Consider the following 27,341-nt stretch of genomic DNA (forward strand, 5'->3'; position numbering starts at 1 on the left):
GCAGCTTCGTCACGCTGGCACGTGACCTGGAAGTGTCTTCGGACAGCGCTGGCCCCTGGCCTCTTAAGCGAGATGGGTGCGCAAACCCAGAGTTGGTCACGACTGGCCCGTACGGGCAGGGGTACTTTTACCTTTATATCTAAGGAATTATTCTCTCATATTGCTCCACACTCCCAACGCTATCAACCTAAGGTACCAAGTAGGGTCTATGTGAATCTGTCCAGAACTTCTGATTCACTCAGTGACTGCCAACCTCTAATTCAACTCAGTTCAAATTCTGAATCTCACATTGTAAGTCTGAACAAATGATAGGTTAAAGTGTTTTTTTTCCCCATAACTTATCGTGTGAACATTCCCTCTTCCCTGATCTTGCCTCAGATGAAAATAAACAAGCATTTGTACAGACCCATCTGTCATCACAAGTTGCCATTTTTCAGAAGAAGCTTGGGACAAAATATTAAGAGATAAATCATTATGATGCGATAGAATAAGCAACAACTCTAAGATACAAACTCTACTTACTTCAAGGCATGATACAGAGTCCTGTTTCAGTTCACCATCACCTGTAAGAACATATATGTAATGTTACCATGTGTATTGATTAAAAAAAGTTATTTTACTAATTAGATTCAGCCTTCAATTTTAAAAACAGTGAATATAAGCAGACTGATCCATTTCCCTGAAAATTGTTTGGAGGTGCTATTATGAATCAATACAAATTATAAAATTGAGCAAGAGTAATGTTTCTGTTGCTTAGAAACATTACGCTATTCTTACAAGAATTAGCTTTCCTCCGAATATTCCTCCTGTACACAAAAGGGATCTGAATATTTATCTACATGCACAAGGCTAATTTAGCATAGCAAAATCATGAATTAAAAACAAAAAATGCCAAACCGAGCACTCCCCTGGATTATTCCACTCTATGAATCACTGCTTCCTTCCTTCTACTTGAGTTACCTCTTTATTCTCTCTTGAGCAGCTCTTGACAGCTATGCGCTACTCTCAGGCCTCCTGTGTGCACAGCTCTCAATGCTCTGAGTTCAGCTATTCCACCTGTAGCTATTTGAACCTCATCATTCGGCAGCCTGGACTCAACACCCAGCTGTCCAAAACTGACTTCGGGCAGAACAAGCTCTTTTCAGCCTGCCAAGCCCCTCTGGAACCTTCCGCTTCTCTTGTTTGCCCAGATGCTCTCAGCGTGCCAAAGTCAGCAGTCTCAAAGCTGGAACTAACAGTCTCCAGCTGCACAAAGAATCTCAGCATGTGTTTCCCTTAAAATGACCAGGGTCAAAGTGACTGGGTCCAAATTCTGGATTTAAAACCCAAAAGTGATCGTCAGGAGAGCCTTTATGCTGGATTTTGGTGCCTTTCATGGAAACTGGGATGGAATTACTACAAAAAAGAAGTTGCTGCTTAGGATGTAGTGAATATGAAAAGTGGGTGGTCATGAAGTTGGTACCACAGGAATAAGTGTGATTTTAATCAAAACTGGAGAACTAAGTCGAAATAAATTTTTAAAAAATTAAAAAATTGTCCAGTAGCACCTTAGAGACCAATTAAGTTTGTTCTGCATGCACACGTCTTCAGATACACACGAAAGCTTATACACAGAACAAACTTAGTTGATCTCTAAGGTGCTACTGGACAATTTTTTTATTTTTTTATTTATTTCGACTGCGCCAGACCAACATGGCTATCTACCTGAATGGAGAACTAAGATTTTATTTTACTTTTTAAAGAAGATATACACTGCTTTTACCCATGTCCGTTTTCTTTTTTACTTTAAAATCATGCTGCTACCTCGGTAAATGTTAAAATATGAATCACTTAAGAATATTTGCATTCTACTAAACTTCTCATTCTAGGATATAGCCAAATAGATCCTAGTTCAGTGTTTAGCAGCAATGATGGGTTGTAATTGTTATTCCAGCAAATGGTTTTCGCTGTATATTTATAATACATAAAGTTCATCAGACACACAACATGGAGACTACAAACACAACTCACAAAACTACAGTACAAATCAGCATCTAACCAACTACCTTGAGCATCAATTTAAAAACAGATCAAAGTATTTAAGCTGTTGCCTCCATCAAGTGGCCAGAAAGAAGATTTAGAATGACTCCCTTGACAGATCATGTAGCTGCATGAAACAGAAAGACTGTTCCATGAAGTGTTCCTACACTGTATTATTCCATAAATGTATTGTGATCCTTTTTGTCCATTTCCTAATATTATGAAGTTACAGTAGTGTATCCAGGAGTAGAACAAACAGCTTGAGGGAACTGGGGGGGGGGGGGACACGACATGCACATCATCACACAAGGTCATAAAATCTGGAGATAAAATCTAAAATTCCAAAAAGGAGATTTATATATATATATATTCACGAACACTTGTAGTTAACCATTTCTGTGAAATTAAATCACTGGGAAACCAGTAGAGCATAGTGGTTAGTGAGACTAGGACTGATGACACCAAGGTTCACATCTCATGTCAGTCATGTCAGCCAGTCACTATTTCTCAAACTAACCTATTTCTTAAGTGTTTTTATATAATTAATTATGTTATTCAACTCCATTTATTTTAATGCAAGGGAAACATAATGACAAAGGAGGCGGGAATTAATCAATTAGGTACCATTTGTGGAATGAAAACAACAATCACATTCACTGGATTGATTACTTCTCTGGATTTAAGCAAATATTAGCAATTTCCATTCCTGTTTCTGGTGGAATTCTCTGACATCCCAAGACAAAGCCACAGAGAACAGCCAATCTGCTTCTCTCCATATGCGAAGAAAAGAACACCTAAAACATACAGAGCAGGAAACTGCAACACCATTTTCAAACTCCTTCACTTCGCACTTGAATGCATAGCCTGTTCTGCTCCTTCATACTCGCCTCTCATTTTCTAGAGGTCCTCTTCATCCCTCGCCCCACATTTCCATGGACTTGCACCAGAACCTGCAGGTGAACAACTAGCTTGATCCAGTGCTTTTTTGGTAAGAAATGGGGCGTCAGTACTTACATCTAGATAAAAGTGTCACAGCGCACAATGGCTGCCAATTGTGGAGCAGGGAGTGATGGCATTCTGTCAGAAATAAAGCACTGTCTAGAGATCACTGGCCTCTTTCCCCAACCCCCTGCTTAAGATAAAAGATATAAATATAGGTTTTATACGAACTGCTCCCACTGGGCTATTTTGTGAAGAATGCAGATGTTGCCAAGAAGCAGGTAGGACAAAACCTGGATTGTACTCTGCCAGAGGAAATCGTTGTGTTCACTGTGTTTTCTTCCTAGCTATTGAGAATGGATTGTTGGGTGTACCAGAATGAACACACAGGAACACAGAATGCTAGCTTATACCAAGTCAGAGCATTGGACCATCTGACCTGGTACTGTCTACAATGACTGACAGTGGCTTTTCCACAATTTCCATGATTTCAGGCAGGGGCCAATCTCAGCCTCATCTGGAGATGCCAGGGTTTGAACCTTGGAATCTTCATCATGCAAAACAGATGCTTTCCCCCTTAAATACAGCTCTTCACAGTCTAGGTATGAGTGGATACAGGGGAGAGAGCTTGCCTAAAAGCAAAGGGTAATGTGGTTTTGGTTGGCTGGTTGGTTGGTGGAGCAGGCAAAATATGTTTATGAAGAGCTGCTAGGCAGGAGTTGCAAAAAAACAATACTGGATTATTTCTTCGTATGAAGGAGAACATGTTCTTTAGTTACATACTGTCTACTTAAAAGGGAGGTGGGTCCTTTCCATTTCTAAAAGTAGGTTTCCATTTCTAAAAGCAGGGTGTCATCACTGAGGGGAGTGTGTGACAAAATGAGTCTTTTTAAAATAAAAAATGGGTTCACGAAACTTTTTAGGAGTGACGTGGTGGCTTAGGTGCCTGCAGGTTTCGCACTGCCTGAAAAGTCAGCATGGGACTTGCGTCTGCATACTGCCTCTCCCTCAGCCGTCCTAAAGCTGAGGGGGAGGCGTCGGAGAGGCTCTCCCCGCCCCCATGGGCAGCTCACCCCGCCCCCACAGGCTTATCTCCCCACCCCCAGGGGGGCAGATTACCCCACCCCCATGGGCGGTTCGCCCTGCTCCCGGCTACAGGACACACAGCTGAACCAGGCACCCGATTGGCTAGCTACGCCGCTGGGTGAAGGGGAGAGGCTTGTAGTAGCCACAGACGCTGATAGAGAATGAACAAGGGCTGTGCCTCCTGCTCTACAATACAGTCCTGATTTGGTTCCTTCCCCTCCCTCGCTCTCAGCGCAGGATTGAAGGGTTGAGAAAAGGCTAGAACAATTAATAAAAGCCGAGTCACAGCAAAAAAAATGCAAGGAGGGAGGTATAAATAAGGGATGAAGAGGGACTTTAGCTTCTGCAACTGACTTGCTTATCTGATGGATGTGTCATGTGCTGACTCCTTGGCTACTGAGCAATAAAGTTAATTACTGAGAAGCAGTGTGTCTGTTTCTGCTTACAGCATGGGACAACAGACAGAAGGGCTTTTCTGGCAGCCTGACAGCACATCACCTGTGCATGACATTTGGCCCAGCTGACACACCCACCCCATACCTAATGCAATATGTGATGTGGAGCAAGTAAAGATGTAGTAGCAAAGGAACATGTTATTTACAAGCAGATTATTTTTTTCTGGGAACAAATGGCATGAGCTATATTTTGTGTTGTCTCTGGAAGTGCATTTAGCTCGTGTGAAAGCTCAAATATAAGAAGGATATAAGAAGGAAATTAACAGAGAAACACTGAGGAAAGGAATAAACTGCCATGAGAATGCAACTCAACGTGCACAGCAAAAAATAAGTAGCTATATAGAAGTACCAAAGTATGTTTAGAAGCTATTCTCTTCCCCTGCAAAAAATAGAAAGAAAAGAATATCCTATCCCTTGCCTTTAATTGAACCTTGAAGTAAAGCTCCTACTGGATTCATTAGTCTACTCACTTACTTCCTAGCTTATTTAACAATTTTGCTAGCTATAATTTTGGAGGTAGAATTATGTGTTACTGTTTCAGAATGGAAGGGTTACAGCTCCATCATAACAGTATGTACTACGCACATATAATTAGACTAACCTGGAGACCAATTTTGACATGTCTTAGCCAGCACTTGTGAGTCATGTTCATAAACTCCAAGAGAGAGCAGCAGCCCGGTTTCTGCAGTATTAGTGCCACATCTTTTATTCTCTGCACTGTTGTAGCTTTCATTCAGATTAGCTGGAGGGAAGTTTTCTTCCAGCTCAAGCATTATGGCTTGATCTGAAGTGTGCGGAATTGAGGCCTCTTGGAATGGGAATAACACCGAGGCTTCGAGAGACAGAGACTGAGCTCTACCCAAATCTGTACATAACAAGGGCTCAAGAAGGCAAATATTTGTGTAATAGCTATGTAGACTTTGATATAAACTCTAAAGGTTCATACTACTGGAGGCAATTCATTTGAACACATATGTTCATATGAACCAATGTGATGAGGACTGATTGTTGTCAAGCAGTTTATAAAGCAAGCTAAAGACAAAGCTAGGGTTGCCATATTTCAAAAAGTAAAAATCAGGACATCACCAAAATTGTTGAGGATTTTTAAGGAAAACCTGGAAGTTGGTGAGCTTTGAGCTTTCAAAGTTGTCGATTTTTCAATTGACTTGCCTAAGATCCAGGACAAAGCGACGCCTTTTGGAAATCCCCCCAGACGTCAATTCCACCTTTGAAATCTGGATATATGGCAGCCCAAGACAATGCTGTCTTGATGATCAACAAAAGGATCTACCCAAAGTATCACATACAGGCTGTAATCTGGAACTGGGGTCCAAGGCTTTGCAAATGCCCAGTGGGATTTCTCCCTTTCCCCCTTTGCACAGACAACCACAAAGAAATCTTAGCAGCGGAGGGTAATCTGCAGAACAGCAACCTTCATCTCCTAAGCCCTGCCAACACTGGCTAAGGCAGAAGGTGGAGACAACCATTTCCCCCCCCTTCCCCCTTCCCATTGCATCCAATGGGAATGAATTAATTGTGCCAGCTCTCAAGCGGCAGTAGTTTCCCACAAGGGAGCTGAGGATTCCATGGGTCCCTGGCCACCCAGACATCTCCCCGGAATGCTCCAGTTTTGGCCCCATTACTGGTGGAGCACTACTGGAAGGCACCATGTCAAATTCAGGGAGGACCTCCAGCAACAGACCTTCTGCTCAAGAACCCAAATACTGGAACCTCCAGTCATGCTGCAAACTATTTTTGAACAAGCCTGCAGGTTCAAAAGTATTTTGCAAAGCAGGCATCCAGGAAGAAGGGCCACTGCTAGTCTAACACCAAAACCTGAAAACATTATTGGGCACATAATATAGTTGTGCAGTTCACTGAATATCCATAGTTTCTAAGACCTATTAGGCACTTCCATCATCCCAGATCTGAGTGGGAATCACTAAAAGATGCTATGTGTACAAAATAAAGCTAAAATAACAAAAAATAGGTTTTCAAGCATTCATAGCTTTGAAAACTCTATTCCCATTGCTCACTTATTCACTTTTTCTAGTTTTTTTTAGCCTTTCATCACATTAATTTGAGAAGTTCCATGACATATGGTGTTCATTGCTAATAGCACTAATAAAATGTAAGTTTGTTGTGATTTTATTAGTGTATTTTGTCCACTTTGATTTTGTTACTTTAGTAATATTTGTCTGTGCCTGCAGATGTGTGTTTGAACAAGAATAAATATACAAACCATGAGACTTTTCAAAACCGAAAAAAAAGCCTGAATTGAAGCTTATAGGCTTTTTTCTCTCTTTAGAAGGATCAGCTATAAGGAAAGATGAGGGTTTTTTAATTCCACTGCACTGAAAAATTAATTCACCCATCTTTCTTTGAAATACAGTATGCGCCACTGTTGTAGATACACATTTGAGGTGTTTGTTGTTCTTATATCTTTATAGGCCACACAGAAACCATATTTCTACACTTAAAATCTAATGCATTTAAACTATGTTAACACCCTCTACTCAGCAAGTCCAAAGCAATTTCACTTTAGAACAAGTGTATGTCAGCTTCCGTCAACTCAAGTGCTTGCATCTTTCACAAGCAGAGATCACGCTGGGAGTCATAACTATGAAATTACCGTGAAACAAACATAATGCTCTCCTATACAACAGTATATAATGCATTACAGTAAGACTGTGTGAAGCTATAAGCTTCTCAGAAATTTCCGTAGCCATCCTTCTGTAAATGTCAAGAACAGTAGTATGACATTGGATTCAAAGATACGAGTGACATTCTTTTAATATGACTCTGCCCATCAGAACTGAGGTTTGTTCTCTCAGCTGTACCCAAAGAAAGATCGCCATTTCATATGAAATAGCGTGAACATCAATTAGGAAACACTTCATGGAGGGAGGGGGAAAATGTGGACTCCACTCCATAAATGTATCTTCCAATTGTTCTGTGTATATGTTAGCAATCTCAAAAGCCATGGGGAATTCCATCGCTATCCATTTTGACTTGGTACTAGAACTGTCTATCAAACAGAAAATGTTTTTGCATAAAGCAATTTTCGCTAAAGGCATAATAAAATGTGTAGGAGGTTTTCAAGAATCCTGTCTACAAAGAAAAACCTGTTCCATACCAATAAGATCCTGCTTGTGAGCTTCCGACAGGCATCCAGTTGAACAGGATGAGAACTCTAGCACCATAAAAGGCTCAAACATGAAGAGTCACCAGTTTATCCTTAATTATTATTTTTATTATTAATATTTATTAAATTTTTATACTACCCTATAACCATAGATCTCAGGGCAGTTCACAACATAAAATAGTAGGTATAAAAAAAATAATATACATTATAAAAACAAAAACAACCCAATAATTCCCCCTTCTACAACACATTTCAAAAGGGTACCGGATGTCAATCAGCCAAAGGCGTAGTTAAAGAGGAACATTTTCTCCTGGCGCCTAAAGGTGCATAATGAAGGTGCCAGTGGAACCTCTCTGGGGAGAGCATTATACAAATGAAGAGCCACAACAGAGAAGGCCCGTTCTAATGTTGCCACTCTCCAGACCTGTTATGTAGGAAGAACATAAAGAAGGGCCTCAGAAGTTGTTCTCAGGGTCCCAGGTAGGTTCATGTGGAGAGAGGCGGTCCTGAGCAATACTTCAAGGTAATTGTATGTATTTGCAATCCATTCAAAATCAGAGTTTCTGATATGAAATTCTATGAAGGGAACAAATGGATGATGATGAAGAAAACCCACATTAAGATAGTGAGCCTGGGCTGGAGTCTCTATCAGAAACCATGGTTTGCTTGAAAGTGGAGGATGTAGATTTCTTTATACAAGAACTAGAATGTGAAGATTACCAATGTAAAGTCCACAGTTTGGGAACCCCTGATATAGAAAACTTAGGATGTATTTGAATCCAGTGAACTAACTGGGCATACTGGAAAATAAGCATCAAGTGGTAATATTTAATATAAAGTATGTTTAATAATATGTTAGTGATGTTACAATTTCAGGGCTACTAATGGTGAATCCTACTAAAGTGCACTATTTAAAAAGTGTGTGGTACTATAGTTTCATTCCATTCCACCCCTTTCCACTACCAGAAGATGAAACTGTGATCTTGACAGGCCCGTTCCCTCCCATCCTAAGTCTACATGGGCCAGTAAGAGGAAAGCTGACTCTCTTGTGCAAGGAAACAGTGATTTTGCCCAAAAGGAATGCCATGTTTAACTCATCTTCCAGCTGTACTTGATAAATTATAAAGTACATCACAGCTTTTTGTCATACAATATTTGGATCACAGGCTCTACTCCTATTCATGAATTCATTCATTGTCATTAACACAATAGATTGGTGATGACAGCTAAACTGGAGAGTGAGACACTTTTGAAAACCTGAAACTTAAAATCTACTGTATTCTATACACATTTTAGGCATATTCACTTCCTTTCCATACAAACAATGTCTGACATTAGTCGAAACATGTCTGGTAAGTGTAATCTCTCTGATGAAGGAAGGTGTTCCACAAGCCAACTTTCAAGGCTTAAAGAGGAATAGTTGGGGTGATTTGTTCTGTAATACAAATCAGTATGAACTTGCAGTGTCCAGGTGCTTTTCCTAAATAAATTAATTGGAAGCAAGACTGTTGATTTTAGTACCTTAGCTAAGAATATGAACAGCCGCTATCGTGCACTCATACAACAAAGTGGGTTGTATCCAACTAAGTCCTACTCAAGAGTACACCCATTGAAACTAGTGGATTTAAATTAGTCATCTCAATTAACTCCAATGGTTCTGCCCTAAGTAGGACTAGTATGGGATGAAATCCAGGGCATACGAGGCAGGGCCTCTTCCAATACTTTGGGAGTAGAATATGATGGTATAATCAAAGATACAGAGTGGCACATGTGTACAAATTAGCAAGGTCTGAGGATGGGGAAATTGCAAGCACTATGTACTTACTACCTGTGGTGCTGTAAGTTACTTTCTGTGCTGGTAAAATGAAGTCAATTCACAGAGTTATAGCAGTTCATTACCCACCAAGAAAAAAAAGTAAGATATCTGATCAGGGCACAGTCAACTCGCAACTTGTGCATTCAGTGTTCGCTATTGCAGATCTAAGTGCTTGGTGGCCAGCCAGGTGCAGTTGCACAAGTTAAACACACATGCTTACCAGGCTGTGGGAAGGTATCACATCGGCTCTGAGGGGCTTTCACAAGATTTTGGACAGCCCAGATTCTTGAAAGTCTGGTAGAGCCTAGTAAGCAAGGTGCAAAGTTTACAAGCTCTCCATCTTGCAGGAGTGGGAGGGAGACCTGCTCAGCACACCAGCTTCAGAAAGGTCAGGATGGTTGCATGGGTGGGGTTGGGTGGGGGAGTTCCAGGCTGGTTCTGACTCCTGTATAGACAATTTCACCTTTACCCACACACCCCCTCCCGGAAGGTAGCCCCACACATTGTGAGCCTACTGTACCTTAAAGCCGATACTCTGTTGTAGTTAGTACACAATTCTATGTAACTGAATGAGAGTTTACACGAGTGTTTCTAATTCTGGGATAAACAGTTTGAAAGTATCATTTCTTTTCTGTTGGGGAAATACCTAGTGTTGGGATTAGTTAAATACTGCATAGTAAAACAAGCAAAAGCAATTTGCTCACCTCTTCCATAAAAGTGAAAATTGAATCTCAAAATGTTACAAGATGATAAGAAACTGAATGTATCCATCATTAGGGAACAGATTTATATACATCAATTGATTTTGGGGTTTGAAAATGAAATTTGTTTGATGTAATTAGTTTTACAAATGAAATGAACACTGACCTTCCTGGCTTTGTATTGACAATATCATCCTTAGATATCCGACCTATTTGCAACAATTGTCAGAAGTAAAGAAAAAAAGCATGATTTACAGGCTTATTTTAAAAGCCAAGGATATTAGTTGTTCGACCTTATCTTTTCCTTCCTATTTAATGTATGCTTTTCATATGCTCTAGAGAGAATCATCTGTGCACTCCAATGTATTAAAAATAAAGATACAGGATATATATGAAAAAATATGCTGGGAAGCAGCTTTCTTAGGCAAACGCAAGAGGAGTGCACCTGTCAGTGAAAATAAATGATTACTTAAAAGTATAGTTCATACTATGACACTCCGGCATATTCATTACCTTTCAGCCTGAAATAAAACACATTGCAATTTGCTTTGCTTTCAGTTGATACACATACTGTGTTTGAACTGCTGATTAAGTGATTCTTTCCTTATTTGCATAGAATAAATCAACTACACCACTTATAACAATGTATAATTAACATGGTGTGCCAATCTTAGGTAGTTTTTGTTTTGCTTTTTTAAGTGAGGAAGCAATGCAAGTTTGCTTTCTTGGTGTCAAGTACATTTATGCTACACCTCTAAATCTTTTCCAGCAGGGGAAAGAGTGCTGTTGCACTCATGTCCTGCTTGTTTTACTTATTTATGTGCCTGCTTTGTTTGTTTGACTTTTACTGGCCCTTTACCACACGGTTTCCAGAACAGGTTACAACCTTGGGCTTCTGGACTTTGGAGCCCAATATTCCCAACCACCATCATCAAGTTAGCAGCCAGTAGTAGTTCTGTTCAGCTGTTTGCAGGCTCTGGAAGCTTGTGACTAGGACTTGTAAACAGGGTTTTACTGAGGCAGTTTGAGAAGGAGGTCAGGAGTGCTGTCTTACAGTGGACATAGGACCAAGGGACATGGATGGTGAAGGAGCTGCTGTGCCATGTTTGCCTTCCTGTCTGAGAATGCACAAAACTACACCTTTAGCAAGTGCAAGCTGTCTGCCTTGCTGGAAGAGAAGATACAGCAACATGAGGCCCACCTATTCACTCTTCAAGCTATTGGGCAAGATGAAGAATTTACTGACAGAGCAGAGTGGACTGTCCTGAAACAGCAATGCAGGTGCGGTGCCCCTAGGGAGGAGGAAAATCGGCCATTGCAGAAGTCAAACCTCTGGAGTAACGCAACACACAGAAACATGTCCATGCGGACTGGTGGTCGGCAAATGTTGTCCTCAAGAAAACAAAACCTCTGGAGAATCAGAGAGTGCTCACAAATAGTTTCTAATCATCCTGGGGGAAAGTGACAAGTGGGGTACTGCAGGGTTCTTTTCGGGGCCCGTTGTTTGAATCAAACCTGTTGTTGGAAACCAAGTCTTATGAGGAACAGTTTATGGAGTTGGGTATGTTTAGCCTGGAAAATGGAAGGCTGAGAGGTGATATGATAGCCATCTTCAAGTATATAAAGGGTTCTCATACATGGAAGGTGGAGCAAACTTATTTTCTTCTGCTTCGGAGGGTAGGACCCGAACCAATACGATTCAAGTGTGCCATTATTGCTCACATGTAGGAGAATAAGAGTTTTGTTCTTAAGTCAAAACCTTTCTACAGAGCAATTCACTCTGTTGGAAAGGTAAGCAGAAACATAAAAATAAAACTTGAGTTATAAATGACTGGACAAATCATGCAACTGTTGTTGCCCTTGATGACATTCATACAGCATATCCTCCAAAAGCATCTTAATAGGGTAGTCTTTTGGTTATGGTTACTTTGCAGTGTACATCTGTCCACGCCAGGTGTTAAGGTTATTATCTTACTGCTTCAGATGGCTTCAGATGACTCTAATAGGACTCTCATCTGTAAGTTCTAATTCTGAGTATAATTTGGAGGAACGTTTTAAAGTGGCATGAAGGTGTAACTTGGAAATAAGCATATTTTCATTACTTATTGGTGCTCCTAACTCTGGGTAGTTTAAAAAGTATTAAGCTACAAAAGTAAAGAAAGGGCACACTCCTTTGAAATTATATTCATAAGGCCAGCTGAGACAATCAGTGCACCCCACTCCCAGACAAATCACTTGGGAGACTGTTCAGTCATATGCATAATTATGTGACATGAAAAGTATTCATGTTTTCTTAATTGCAAGTATTTCAACTATGTTTAAATACATCATTCACTTTACAAGGTACAAATAAGTATGTGCAATTACATGCTAATTAGTTACAATTTAATTACTGTGTAAATACTGGTATGTAAGAAGATAATCAGATGGTTACTTGTGCAGTGTAAATTAATTGATAACAAGAGATTTACAATTGCAAATTAGGGCGATTACACTCTGAGTGCTATGTTAGATGTTAAGTGCAATGCATAGTTAATCACTTATCTATTATTTCACTATATTGTTGTATGATGTGTTGAAATAGCAGTTTAGGTCTTATATCAGTGTCTGGAACTCACCTTTCTGAAGTAGGTTGATCACACGTTTGGATCTTCATTTCTAAAACAATTATCTCTAGCATAATTTCAATCATTATCCGTTATCTCAAAATGTTCCTAATGCTGTTGATAATAGGGTGCTTTGCTGTGATTATGTCTGGGGAGAGAAATGTCTGCCACCTTATCTTTAACTTGCATTTCAGATTCCCTGTTCTCTCCCTGCCTCACGCAGCACTCAATTTAGCTTCACTTCTGTGGCCATCTGGTGCTATAAACCTAAATTGTGTGCAATTTTATGCCTGAAAAAATGCTGGTTTGACCTGTATTTCTTTCATTATTTCACCAACATGCTGCGGAGAGATAAAATAATGGGGATGGCTGCTTTTGCTGTTTGCTGGAAGTTGTTTGTCCTCTTTTAAAAGACTTTTTGTGTGCTATTCCAGAATGCTAGCATGTTGACTCTGATTCTTGCTAGATAAAGGATGTCTGCAGTAGCTGTTTGTTGATTTTCTATTGACTTCTGTTTGAGACTGAAGGTGTTTCTCATTACTTTCTTATAATACAGTGAAGATACCAATTTAGTTACATTGACCTTGTAATGATGCTTAGTTCTTCTTTTATTAGTGCCCATGTTGAGCATACCTTTTTATTACTCTATCCATGTCTTTTCCCCTCAGCCTTTTAGATTACATGAAATGGCTTCTGTGAATAGCCCAGACTTCCTCATTTCCCCCCATTTATAACATATTTTTATTAAAGATTTCTTGGTTTACAAAAGTATGTGAAATGTATATTTTTTTCCAAGTTACATTTTCTACAGATCAGTTTCATTTGTTCCTCCCAAACAAACTAAGGAAAATTCCCACAACACTAAAAAGGTACACACAGACTATGCTTAAAGCAGAAATAGGCAAACTGTCCCCAGCCCCAGCCCCACTAATTCCCCTGGCACATCACCCACATCACGCAGCACAAAACCTCCACATAAAAACCTGGCAAACCAAAGGCTTATATCGCCTAACAGACTTCTACACTTCCTCATTTTTTAATCCTGTAGGGAGTTTTCCTCCCTTGATGATAAGGAGGAACCAGTATAGGCTTTACATTAGACCAGAGACAGAATTTGGGGATAAAGGCTACCTCGTTAACAGCAGGCAAAATTAAAACAAATTCCAAACCATATGTAAATATTTAGGCAATCTCTGCAAAAGTCAAGTATAGATGCCTCATATATTGGACAAAATATCAATAGAATTTACTCCTATTGTTGTCATCAACCATTTCAGGAGAGGAAAGGAAGGTTCAAACAATGCCACAATAGATAATCTCATTCAATGTATATTTGGCTCAGTTCCCATCTGTGACATGAGTGGAAGGAGTACCCTATAAGACAAGAGAGGGGAACTTTTCCCTTTCAGTCATTGTTGGAAATCCAAATCCTAACAGCCCCAGCTGGTATGGCCTACAGCATGTCCCCCAAACCCCAGAAACAGGTTTTTCAAAATCTCTCATATGCTCTCACAAGCCACATTGGGTTGAGTCCAACAATACTTTTACTGAAGTACATCCACTGAAATTAATGGACATGACTAACTTTGGGCTATTAATTTCAATACATCCATTAAAATTAGTTTGTAGGAACTACATCCAAGGCTCTTATTTTATCCTCAAACAGACATCCTGACAGATTTAATTATAAAAGAGGACATTTCATTTATTTAAAAGCCAATATTCTAATGTTTAATAAACAACAGGCATCTTGATAGCAGAACCAAACCTTGAAACTGCATGTAAAAAAACTTTAGATACTTCTCCTTAACTAAACTTTCTGCTCTTTAAATGTCAGATGCTACAATGCAAATGAACATAACCCATGAATAGCGATACCACCCTAGGAAATGTTCCAGTCTTAGCAAAACTTTATTATGGTTGTTGTTGTTTTTTACACTTCATCCACAATTCCATGGACACTTTGCCCAAAGAGGAACCTCTAATGCTTTTTGCTTTGAAATTTTATCTTAAGCAAAATTCAAGTCCAATCAAGTTGGCCCACTGCACGTTTCTGTCAAACCCTTAACAGGCCATCCAAATGCTAATGAGAAGCAGATAGCAACAAGGTACATCAACTAAAAGTTTTTTATGGGGCCCTGAACTTGAACCTCAATAAGAAATACGATATGGTATATATGTGATAAAAGATTTGTTTCCCACAAAAATGCCAATTTCACCCAAGCAGGAATCTCCAAATTACCCCTGATTCATCAATGGCTGCTCTACACATGAAATACAATTTAGAAATATTGTCCACAAAGAACTTAATAGGTGAGACACCAAAGGACAAAGACTGAAGACATATTTGTGCCTCCGTTTTCCTCAGTGCCTAGCTGATTTTTGCAACTACAGTACACTCATACACATTTAACATCTATGCATTCAGCTTTACGTGCTTGGCAATTAAAAAAATAAGTAAAAGGGTGGAGGAAAGGAAATGAGCATCTGGGGGCAAAGACTTTGGCAATCCCACCCATCAATGCACCCAATGTGTTTTGTCTATACACTATTTTGGTTCTACGCAATAGCGTCAGAATGTAATCCCCACGTAAGATGTGATTGCTGTATACTACATTGCTTGGAAATCCTGATTCAGGCCATGAAAATATTTAGAGACATACAAGGAGAACTTACCCAACAAGTGGGTCTACATAGATCTATTCTAGAAGGAGAGTACAAAGTCAGCAAATGCAGGAAAATGCTAATGAAAATCAATCTGGAAGTGCAGTAAAGTTGAAGGGAAAACGGCTAAAAAATTTACTGCTTGACACTGGTATATTTTTGTAACGTTTTTTTTTCTGACTAGTGAATTTTTAGTTTAAATGATGCATCTTTTCTGCTGAAACACAGCCACACAAAGACAAAAAGATAGTCCTCCATGGTTTTTATCCTTAGATCTTCCTCTAGTCTGGTAGAGACTTCTGAAAACAACTGTTTTACCCCGAGTCAGTTTTCTCATACTTAGGAAACCTAGATTATTTGTTTGCTTTTTCAAATAATAATAATTCTCTGTTCTAAAAAAAAGTAGATGCTTCAGGCAGAATATATAAGATTTAGACAAGATATTTTCGTAACGTATCATACCTGTTCCTCAAGAAAAAACAAAATGTGGGTGCAGAGAAAGGAAATGTGAAATTATGGTGACTGCCCCTGACTCCATGTGCTGGCCCTACACGTGTACAACTATATGTGTCATCCTAGACTTTTGCAAGTGTGCAGGACCTACATATACAGCTGTGGATGTGCAAAGCCTATTGTTCCACCTAAAGTGTGGAAGAGAGGGCAGAACCAGCTGGTGTTTTTCTGCTCCGCTCTGTGCATTGAATAAATATGTGGAACGAAGCGTGAAAATAGCTATATTTAACTATAGTCTTTCCCCCAAATCCTTTTGTAAGAACAGCATTGAGTTCCTATAGTTAACCCTATAGTTAACATTAATCACCTTTTGTAAGAACAGCCTTGAGTTCCTATAGTTAACCCTATAGTTAACATTAATCACAGGCTTCCAGCAGGAGGAAAGGGTGGGAAATAATAAAATAAAATAAAATTTCAAGGGAATGAATTATGTCCCTCTTCTGGACTTAGAACCTCAGCAGGACAAAAATCAAGACTCTTATATCACCTACATAGAATTCAAATATAACCGAACTCTTCTAGGATGGGTGGTATATAGGACAACGCAATCTATTTCATTTTTTTTTATTACAGTGGTACCTCGGGTTACATACGCTTCAGGTTACATACGCTTCAGGTTACAGACTCCGCTAACCCAGAAATAGTACCTCGGGTTAAGAACTTTGCTTCAGGATGAGAACAGAAATCGTGCTCTGGCAGCACGGCAGCAGCAGGAGGCCCCTTTAGCTAAAGTGGTGCTTCAGGTTAAGAACAGTTTCAGGTTAAGAACAGACCTCCGAAACGAATTAAGTACTTAACCCGAGGTACCACTGTATTATCCTTGTTTATCAATACTATACAAAGGATATAATTTTATTTGGTAATGCGAACATATATACACAAATGGCAACAAATAAAAAACAGACAACAGAGACGTGGCAGACAGCTATTGATATTCCTATGGCTGCAAAATGAATATCTCAACTTCAGAGGGAAAAACATTTTGATTTTTCAGAAAGGGCTGAAACTGAAGCAAACGAACAATTAAAAGTTTAGCACTTTGAAGTTAACCCTTTTGTGTTATCACAGCAGTTCTACAATACAGCAATCATTTTCCAGACAAATAATGTTTCCATATCATAAAGAATGTTTGTTTTGGACAGGTTAGAACATAAGCTGAACCACAAACACAAAATTCTGTTAACAGCCACAACATTCGACATTTGTTTTTAAATCCTAATGTGCTTTTAACAGATAAAAGGGATATTTAACACCAGTGTCACTCAAAAGCAGCTCACAGAAGTTGACAAAAGGCTACTTGCTACGCATCATGGGACAGCTACTCAGTAATTTGATGAAACATGCAGTAGAAACAAGTTTATTAAGATACACGACATGTTCTCCACTTACTAACAGATCAACTATGCATGGGAATAGGATTTTTTTTTTCTGTACTGCAATATTCTTAGTCAAGTGGGAATACATTTACTACAATGAAACCGAACACACAATTTTAAAAAGGGAAAGGTCCTTAGCTGTAATTCTACCATTGGCAGGCTAGAATATAAATCCAGCAGAATATACATTAGTCGAGTAGAATTTTGCCATTATGCTTGGCTGAAAACAGACATGGAAGAAGGGAATCAACAGTCACCATTACAAACCTAGACAAAACAGAACGAGAGTCAGAGTAGAGTTGCCACTGAAAGTTCACTACAGAGAAATTTCTTTGAATCAGATCTGAGGGTTTCTTCTTGGATAAAAAAAAAATCTGAGAAAGTCTAAGGTGCTTTCCTGTGGGAGAAGTGGATAAACCAGAGTCACAGACAACATTTCATCACCTATCAACTGGCTATCTGAAAGACCATATTCCCTCAAACGAACCTGCCCAGGGTTTGAGATCTTCAAGGGAGGCCATTCTCTAGGTCCTGTCACCCTCACAGGCACACTTAATGGCCTTCTTGGTAGCTGCTCCCAGACTCCGAAACTCTATCCCTAGAGAAGCTACACTGGCTCCCTCCTTGCTGTCCTTCTGCCAGCAGGTGTAGACTTTCTTGTTCCAACAGGCTTTTCAGAAATGACTGCTGGTGCTGTGATGTTTGTATTGCAATTGTGGGTATATTTTAGACATACTTTATACATGCATATGTATACAGTTTTAATTCCATCGATGTTTAATTATATTTTTATGATTGATTTTTCTGTGTTTTTAGTGGTTATTGTTTGTATCTGTAAGGTGCCTTGACTCCTGTCAGGGGAAAAGGCGGGATATAAACAAACAAACAAACACTCTCAAGCAGCACTGTACCACACCTGCTTAGAGTAAAAAAAGGAAAAGACAATTGCATTTTGTTCATCTGGAAATAATGAAATACTTCCTGTTTGCAGACACTGCAATACCAGCCCTTAAAACTCCTGACTTCGGGTGCCCATTTCTGTGCCCTCTTTCTCAAGCAATCTTTGTCTGGTCAAGCATAGCTGCATTCTTCTCTTTCTACCTCTTCATAACAATTTACCCTGATGCTAAGGATCTTCAGTTCACCATGTGTTTGAAGACAGTAGAAGAAAAGGCAAGGTTTAATTTGCCCTCTGTTTCTCTACCCCTGCCAGCTTTCTGGCTCCCACCACTGCAGCCCCTTCTCCATATGCATCACCAAGCAGTCTCCTTTGACTCATTGCTATCTCATTCCCCTTTACATCTTCTATTTCTGGAATATTCTTCAATTGTTAACCCATACATTTTGTTCTCTCAATAAAAGCTCCTTTCTCGAAAGGTTCTGCTCTTATTGATGCACTACACAGGCACTCTGATACCACAGAAGGTGTTGTTCCTAAGTTACACATGCTGTATTTCAGTGTACATCTCTGTCAGCCTGACAGTAGCATGTCCTCTGGCAGAATAGTGCCGGGACCATAGGAATTTATTCTGCTTTCCCGCTATAATAATATTGAACAGGAAAAGTGAAAACCAGGAACCAACTACAGAAAAAACAGATAGCCAAGGTATCTTAATGCCTCTAATATTTTTATAGATACCTCAGGCAACAGTAGTTGGCAATAGCTATTGATGCCCAAGAGATCTTCAGTAGGGCTTCTGTTAGAAAGTCTATTCTGGATTTCTCCAATCAGTGGTTAAATCGTTGTTAAAATCTCTGAAAATGCAATAGTAATAACAGAGAGAAAGAAGCTCACTTTCCTTTTAAAAGAATTTGTTCCTTCACTGAAAGGTTACAGCCTTACAAACCAGATCTTTATCTTAAAAGCAGATGCTTGTAAAGAAACTGAGCACATGTCAGAAAGGTCCCCTTCAACTCTCTGTATCATGAAAGGAGGGAAAAGGCAGAGACATAAGACAAGAGTCCTTGATAGTACTTTAGCAGCCACTGCAGCTCATGCTTATCTCTGGCATGGAAAAGAATACGGACTTCTGAGTTGTCACCTGAAGAGATAAATGATTGCATTCTTTCTCTGTAAGCCAGGAGTAACCAAGGTGTTATTTGACTTCAACTCCCATCAGCTCCAGCCAGCATGGTCAATGGTAAGGGATGCTGGACTTCCATCTGGAAGGAACCACTTTAGCTACCTCAGCTCTAAACTACATATTATCCAAAAACCACATGTGAAAAAGCATAAACCAAGATCTAGTCCATTTAGTTTTGTGAAAGTTTGTGAAAGCTGATCAGTATCTTCATCAGTTCAGGAGAACATGTAGGGAGTTCCTTCAGGCCATAAATCTGAGAAACAGTGGAGACTGCTCCATTAGGATGAGTAGCTGTCAGGGATGTGGCTGAATCAAATGCCTGGGAGTAGTCACTATGGAGATGAAGGAATGCCTCTACATAGGGAGGCAGAGTCTGACTCTAAGAGATGAGGAATTGCAGCCACAGCCAGAGCTGGGCTAGTTCGGCCCTCCTTTGCCAAGACTTCCCAGACTCAGAAAGCTCAAAGGCAGAAGGAGGGGAAGAGATAGATGACATTGAGGGAGTTGCTATGCAACCAGGAGGGAGGCAGAATTTAGAGGGATCTTCATTTAATATCTTCATTTCCCTGAACCAGAACAGCTGAAAGGGTTGCAATGCAACAGAAGTGTAAGAGAGAAAGGACTGGACTTTGGTGCCCTTCGTGCTGTGACAATGCAGAGTCTCAGAGTGACCAATTAAGGGCAGCAGGACTGGAGCTGCTCTCTGAATGTAAATTGTAAATAAACGTACATAAAACTGCCAGACTCATTAATTCTTATCTGCGCTTGCTTGCCTGCCTGAGATCATTACAGTAGCACCGCCCCATGAAGCTCAGTCTGCCCTCAGCTAGCCTCCATTTATCTACCTCCTAACTTAAAACCAATATAGGGGATGGTACTGCTGTCAGCCTCTTCCTCCTTAGTCTCAGTGTTGCCTTTGTTGAAGTCAGCAGGAAAGAGGATGGGGTCAAAACCAGAATTAGTTGGCTCCATTGCCTTATCTCTGCCAGTCATTTCCTTTGGCTCTCATCAGTGTTGGAATTCCTGCATTCTGTCTTACCAATCCCCAAAGGCACCAGCCTCCCCTCTCCTGCTAATGACTGGTATGTCAAGATAGGATAGCTTTCTAAAGATTTAGATTTATTTTTAGGTCAGATATTGTCATTTTGGGGAGATAAGGTTGTTGTAGAAGACTCTGTGCTTACCATACCACAAGGTCCCTCCTCAGTTTTCTTGGCCTAGCTGTTTGCAGGAAGCAATCAAAAATAAATATGCATTGTTTTCAAATCACTGGGCTATTTTATTAAGCCATGGCCTAAGGCATGCCTCAGAATTCAGAAAAGGCCAAACAGAAGCATTTCATTTATGTGTAGCATTACTTAAGATTGTCAAACAAAGGATGAGTTTTAAAACAAGAAATTAATATGATTTGAAAGGTCAAATCTTGCCTATTTCTTTAAATGAAAGGGTTATAGCCTTGTCAGATCCTTATCCACATGACACAGCTGTATGTAAGAAAATTGTCTTATTCTACGCTGTTTGTTTTCCCTATTATGCTAATAATCAGGAGAATGGAGGCCTCTAAGGCTTCACCCCATACACATTAAAACAGAGAGGACCTTCCTTTACAGAGGATATCGGCACAGACATACTCTTCAAATAAGCCAGCTGTCTTTAAACAACATGACTATTACTGAAAAGCTTGAACTTCTTTAGGATTTTGAATGTCTACCTCTGCTATCACATTGCCCTTACAATAAAATTACTATGTAGAAGAAATGGCTGTAGACTAATAATTGCATAGTTACAAATGCACCACGAAGTTATGTAACAGAAACCCATACTGAGATTTCTTGACAGAGTATAGAATACAAAGGGAAAACAGCAACCCAACATTTTGCCCACTAAATTTCAATGGGGCTTACTCTAAAGCAAGCAGGGCAGGGAACCTAGACTGAATCAGAAAAGAAAAAAGGTATGCTGGAACAAAATGCACAGGTGTAAAAGAGCTTTGAAAAATAAGATACGCCATATGCCAGCCTGCCTAAGACCTGTGAAGGAGGCCCTTATTATTGTATTGTATTGTATTATTAGATTTATATACCGCCCTCCATTATAAGATCTCAGGGTGGTTCACAGAATAAAATACAGGATAAAAACAGCCAAATAAGTAAAACAAAACAGCAAAACAATAACCCCCTTCCCACGGACATATTTAAAAGGCTGTAGAATACAGTGGTACCCTGAGTTACATACGCTTCAGGTTATAGACTCCGCTAACCCAGAAATAGTACCTTGGGTTGAGAACTTTGCTTCAGGATGAGAACAGAAATCGTGCTCCGGCGGCGTGGTGGCAGCGGGAGGCCCCATTAGCTAAAGTGGTGCTTCAGGTTAAGAACAGTTTCAGGTTAAGAACGGACCTCCGGAACAAATTAAGTACTTAACCCGAGGTACCACTGTATTAGTCAGCCAAAGGCCTGGTTGAAAAGGAATGTTTTCACCTAGCAGCTAAAAATATTTAATGAAGGCACCAGACAAGGCTCGGGGAGAGCATTCCACAAAGAGGAATCCACTACAGAGAAGGCCCGTTATTGTGTTGTGACCCTCCAGACTGCATGTGGAGGAGGCACACAAAGAAGGATCTCAGACGATGAGCACAGAGTCTGGGACAGCCTATATGGGGAGAGTCTTGTCTGCAAGCAGCCCTGTTCAGGGAAGTTTTTAATATGTAACGCTGTATTGTTTTTAACACTTGATTGGAAGCCGCCCAGAGTGGATGGGGAAACTCAGCCAGATGGGTGGGGTATAAATAATAATAATAATAATAATAATAATAATAATAATAATAATATGGCTGAGGCACAACTGAGAGGAAAAGTGAGACAAGGCCTCCTCATGGCTGCACCTGAGTGGAATACCTTAATCCAGTGAGATCCATTTGTTCTCCTCTCTTACTATTTTTATTTTATTTCTTATTTATTTATATCATCTGTTCCCTGCTCTTCAGCCAAAAAGGTTCCCGGAGCAGCTTACATAAAATCGAAACAAGAAACCCCCTACCTACAGGCTTACAATATAAAGAAGAAAAACCACAACAAACAAGGGAAAGGTAAGGAGAGAAGATGAACATCAAAATCAAAACTCAGGCACCAATTTCTAGACAGTTGCTTCTAAACTGACCAGCTTGCACAGTTGGAGGCAGGAGGGGGCTGATGGGGGCCTCCAGCAAAGTCAATGGGGTGAGCTTTCCTTCCTCTCTGTCCTGTTGAGACAGTCTGGTGTAATGGTTGTCCCTAGATGACAGCTGAGAGAGAGGAGGCAAGGTTCTGACAAGGATTTCCAGGTTGATGAAGATGATTGATATGGCAGACCTTTATTTTAGATATACCGTATATTTTTCGTTCCATAAGATGCACTTTTTTCCTCCTAAAAAGTAAGGGGAAATGTCTGTGTGTCTTATTTAGCGAAGGTGTGGTTGATCGCTGGCTCCCTTTCCAGTCCCACCCCCTTGCCCAGGCCTCCATCATTGAATGTTCTGCAGACAGAGGCTGTTTGTTTCCCCAGCGACATATGACTGGCTGATTAGATTATCTATCTGGAAACTGTAGAAAGGGCTCCCTTTCCTTTCCTAAAGAAGCTGCAGAACTGTGAGTTGAACCCCATAAAAACAGGATTTTTCCCCTTTGCAAAGTAAGCTCAACAACTTTGAGTTGATCCTCAAAAAGGGGGCTTTCCCCCCTTTGCAAAAGAAGCGGCACAACTTTGAGCAGATCCTCAAAAAAACTGGGCTTTTCCCCTTTGCAAAAGAAGCTGCACAACTGTGAGCTGATCCCCCCAAAAATGGGGCTTTCCCCCTTTCCTCCTCTAAAAACTAGGTGTGTCTTATGGATAGGTGCATCTTATGGAGTGAAAAATACGGCGTATATATTTTTAACATGCAGAGCTTGTTTCCATTTCATGCTATTTTATCTTCTTATGGGACAGTTTTGTTGTTAATTTCTGTAAGGCACCAAGAGCACTGCAAAAGCCAGGTAGAATTCTTCTAAACAAAATAAATATATGCCATACAAGCGCAACCACAGGATGTCTACAGATGGTTGTGGCAAAAACAGCAGCTTATTTCTTACATGTTCTTAAGGGCAGCAAAGTTGATCAACTCAAAAGGTCCACTTAGTTCAGCATCATTTCCAGGTGGTCAGCCTGATATTGCTAGAAAGTCCATAAGCAGAGCATGAAGGCACTACCCCTCTCACACTGTTCTTCTGAACAACAGATATTCAGGATACTAGTTCTGGTTATCGTGACTTAACTGTTAACAGACTTAGCTTCCATGAATTGTTCAATCTTAAACAATGGCTACTTCCACAACTCCAGGGGAGGACTTTGCTATTTCAAATTTCAGTGGCACAATGTGTGAGGCCAACATTTTATGCCCCCCTCACCTCTTGCTCTCCATTCTGCTCAATTCACTACGTCATAGTTGTGATGCATTGCAGCAACCTCTAGACTTGGCGTCCATTGCTGCAGAACCGGTTGTGCTGCCCCAAATCCACCTCTGACAACTTGTCACAGTGAATTCTATAAATTGCAAGTTATGTGAGTAATAATTTCTTAGCAAGGTTCTAGAGCAGGCATCCCCAACCTGCGGCCCTCCAGATGTTTTGGCCTACAACTCCCATGATCCCTAGCTAACAGGACCAGTGGTCAGGAATGATGGAAATTGTAGTCCAAAACATCTGGAGGGCCGAAGGCTGGGGGTGCCTGTTCCATAGTATCACATTGCAGAAGACAATTGTTTTCTTGAAGAGATCGAGTAGTTGCCTATTGTCCTATAATACTATAAATCCTGTTTGCCAGGGGCTTTAGGTGGTTAATTCTGGTCCCTTCTTTCCACAGGCAGCAACTGCTTCAGTTCACATGTTTGTCTGTGGTCAGGAATGGAACTCAATCAAGTGAATATGAATTGGCATTTGCTCACAATGTTGTTTAAAAAAACACACATTTAAAAACACAAATTATGTGTAATTAATGACACTGGTAAATTGTTTTGACATTTCATTACATTGCAATTACAGTGGTACCTCGGGTTAAGTACTTAATTTGTTCCGGAGGTCCGTTCTTAACCTGAAACTGTTCTTAACCTGAAGCACCACTTTAGCTAATGGGGCCTCCCGCTGCCACCACGCCGCCGGAGCACGATTTCTGTTCTCATCCTGAAGCAAATTTCTTAACCCAAGGTACTATTTCTGGGTTAGCGGAGTCTGTAACCTGAAGCGTCTGTAACCTGAAGCGTATGTAACCCGAGGTACCACTGTAATGAAGCCAACCAAACAGGATTTAACCTTCCGCTCATCAAGTGATCGGCAGGGAGTTCAATCCTGTTTTCTGCAGGGCTGTGCTGCAACAGCAACAATAATTATGACAACTACAACAGAAATAAGATAGAAATTATGATGAATGCTACTATAGCAGTCATTCAGATGAATAAGGTAGTATTTGGTAGAAATCAAACGGCAAGGGAACAGAAAGAGTGCTGATTAAGATGAATACAGGTCTGAATGGAAATTGCTGATTTCTTACATACCTAATCTGGTAGCAACCATGTTTGCTCCTGCTCCTGTAGAGTCTACATTTGCATCCTCTAGGCCCATGTGTTCGCCACAATATGTAAAGAGCTCAATCTGCAAACTCTGCAACCCCCAATTGTTACAGATAGTTTTCATAGAATTACAGCTAACAACATGGACTTTCTATTGCCATGTTCAACATGTGGACATGAGGCAGGCCCAAAGTACTTGGGAAGAGGAGAGAGAAACCTAGAGGAGGGGGCATAGTATCCACTTTTCCATCACATAATGGCTATATACCAGCCTTCTCCAACCTGGTGCTCTCCAGATACTTAGGACTACAACTTCCATAATCTCTTACCATTGGCCATGTTGGCAAGGGTTTATTGGAGAAGTCCAAAACCCCTGGAGGGCACCAGATTAGGGAAAGCTGCTCCGCACTGTGGCACAATTTATTAGTGTGTTTGTACGTTAACCAGAAAGTTGTTGGTTTAAGCCCAACCTGGGATGGCTGTAGGCAGATGCCTGCATTGCTGGGGGTTGGACTTGATAACCATCAATACTCCTTCCAACTCTACAATTCTATGATTCTAATGCAAGTAGCAGAGAGCGAAAGGAAGGTAAGGCAAGTTTAACTGTTCTTTGTTTTTGATTTTGTTCATAAGGCTGCATTTGTTTACCTTGAAATTTTACATTCTGGTTTGCAACCATGCAAAATAGTAAACCTCAATTTACATCTGCAGAAGCTCGAAAGAAAACATATAACTCAAACACTAAAGTATCACACTGCAAGCCCCATTCCAATCAAGTTGCTGTTAGGTTTCTCAGAACTTTAAGACGGGGTTTTTTTTTACATATAATAGTTTAAGTTATAACAAAATACTTCAAACAGAAATAAATTTTTTCTAGGCTCTAATCCCATCAGTGAAAGCTTGTTCATATAGTACTTTTTAATAACAGAAGCCCAGAAAACGCTATTGAAATTTCAAGCCAATGTATTTAGCAGGCTTCTACCACTGACAAAGGGTAGTCAGTAGGAAAATATAATGCTAATAAAATTTCACCCTAGCCAATTCAGATATTTAGAGCTGCACAAGTTATGACAGAATATGAATATTTCATATATGAACATCATCTTGTTAGGAAGCAAGATGCTTCTAGACAACGGATAAAAAGAAACCCCAAGAGACACAAAAAGTCTTAATTTCAATCTTTCCTTGAGCAGCCTAATAGCAGAGTAACTTTTGGATGCTTACTGAGTTGCCCTGCTATTTTAGAAAGGCCAGAAACAAGTAGGTGAAGCACCAAAATCTCACCTTCCAATTTATAATAGAAAATGCCCATATATTTTTGTTTCTTAAATCTGCACGTGGTCCAGACAATATGCTTTCCTCAAGCAAAATAAACTATATGCTGGAAATACAATATGGACACTAGCATGGCATGCTTATGCTTTCTTTTTAAAAAAAAAATATAAAAAATATAATATGCCTTGTATATTTAACAGATATGGAGTCTTAAGCAAAACTATCTAATTAGATTCACAAAGCTTGCATTCCGGACGGAAATTCTGCAGTCTCTTGGGGCGATCAAAATATCCATGAGATGTTAGCAGCAATTTCAGTATGCTGCTAAGTACTAGAGCTCTTCATAGGATTGTGACTTAGAACTCAGAACGGCACTTATCAAGAACTTTTACGTGTTTAGATTAGGGAGTGTGTTTTTAACATATTTATTGTATTGTAGTTTTAAATTGTTGCAAGCTGAAGCAGGATATAATTCTTTATATAATAAATATTGTTTTACGTTTGGCATAGCTGGTTTTATCTGTGCATATGTTATAAGCCACCCTGGTACTGGCAAGAATGAAGGGTTGCATGTAATATTTATCTACTTTTCTACAGTGTCTCCATCTGTGTTTACAAGCAAGTTCCAGTCAGTCAGTCCTGGGTGTTGCAATGTGAAAAGTTGAAATGGAGACAGAGCTATTACAATCCCTTGTGATGGGAAGACAAACAAGACAAGGGAAGCAGACTTTGGGCATAAAACCAGAGCTTTTTGCCTTAGCAACTAAGAATCTTTGGAGCTGTGAAAGAAACTTTCCACACAGGAACCCTGTCTTATGTTCCCCCTTTCCCCTTCTTATGCATTCTCAATCACTTTCTTCTGCTGGAGAGATACCCTCAATGCCAAGCTGCTTCCTTCCAAAATTAAAGACAGGTACTATACCTCTTCTCTCTCTTCAGTCAAATCTGCCCCCCCCCCGCCCCCGCTAGCTTCAGTCAGCACACACACTTTCCCTGACCAATTTACTGCATCCAAGAGTTTCTATGTGCTTGCTTTTTGGAACTTTCATCTTGGAATGGTGATACAGAACAACAAACCCCTGTG

General features: G+C 40.0%; 1 protein-coding gene across 4 annotated transcripts in view; it reads right to left on the reverse strand.

The window, feature by feature from the left end:
* LOC309364369 (contactin-4) overlaps positions 1-27,341 on the reverse strand; it is a 528,932-nt gene that overhangs the window by 476,782 nt on the left and 24,809 nt on the right. For all 4 annotated transcript variants that reach the window (XM_081901475.1, XM_081901476.1, XM_081901468.1 and 1 more), the window contains exon 2: positions 523-563. The gene's annotated coding sequence lies outside the window, so the exon portion shown is untranslated. The remainder of the gene's footprint in view (positions 1-522; positions 564-27,341) is intronic.

The sequence above is a fragment of the Podarcis melisellensis genome (assembly GCF_964234715.1).
Source record: "Podarcis melisellensis genome assembly, chromosome: 2".
Taxonomy (NCBI): Eukaryota; Metazoa; Chordata; class Lepidosauria; order Squamata; family Lacertidae; genus Podarcis; species Podarcis melisellensis.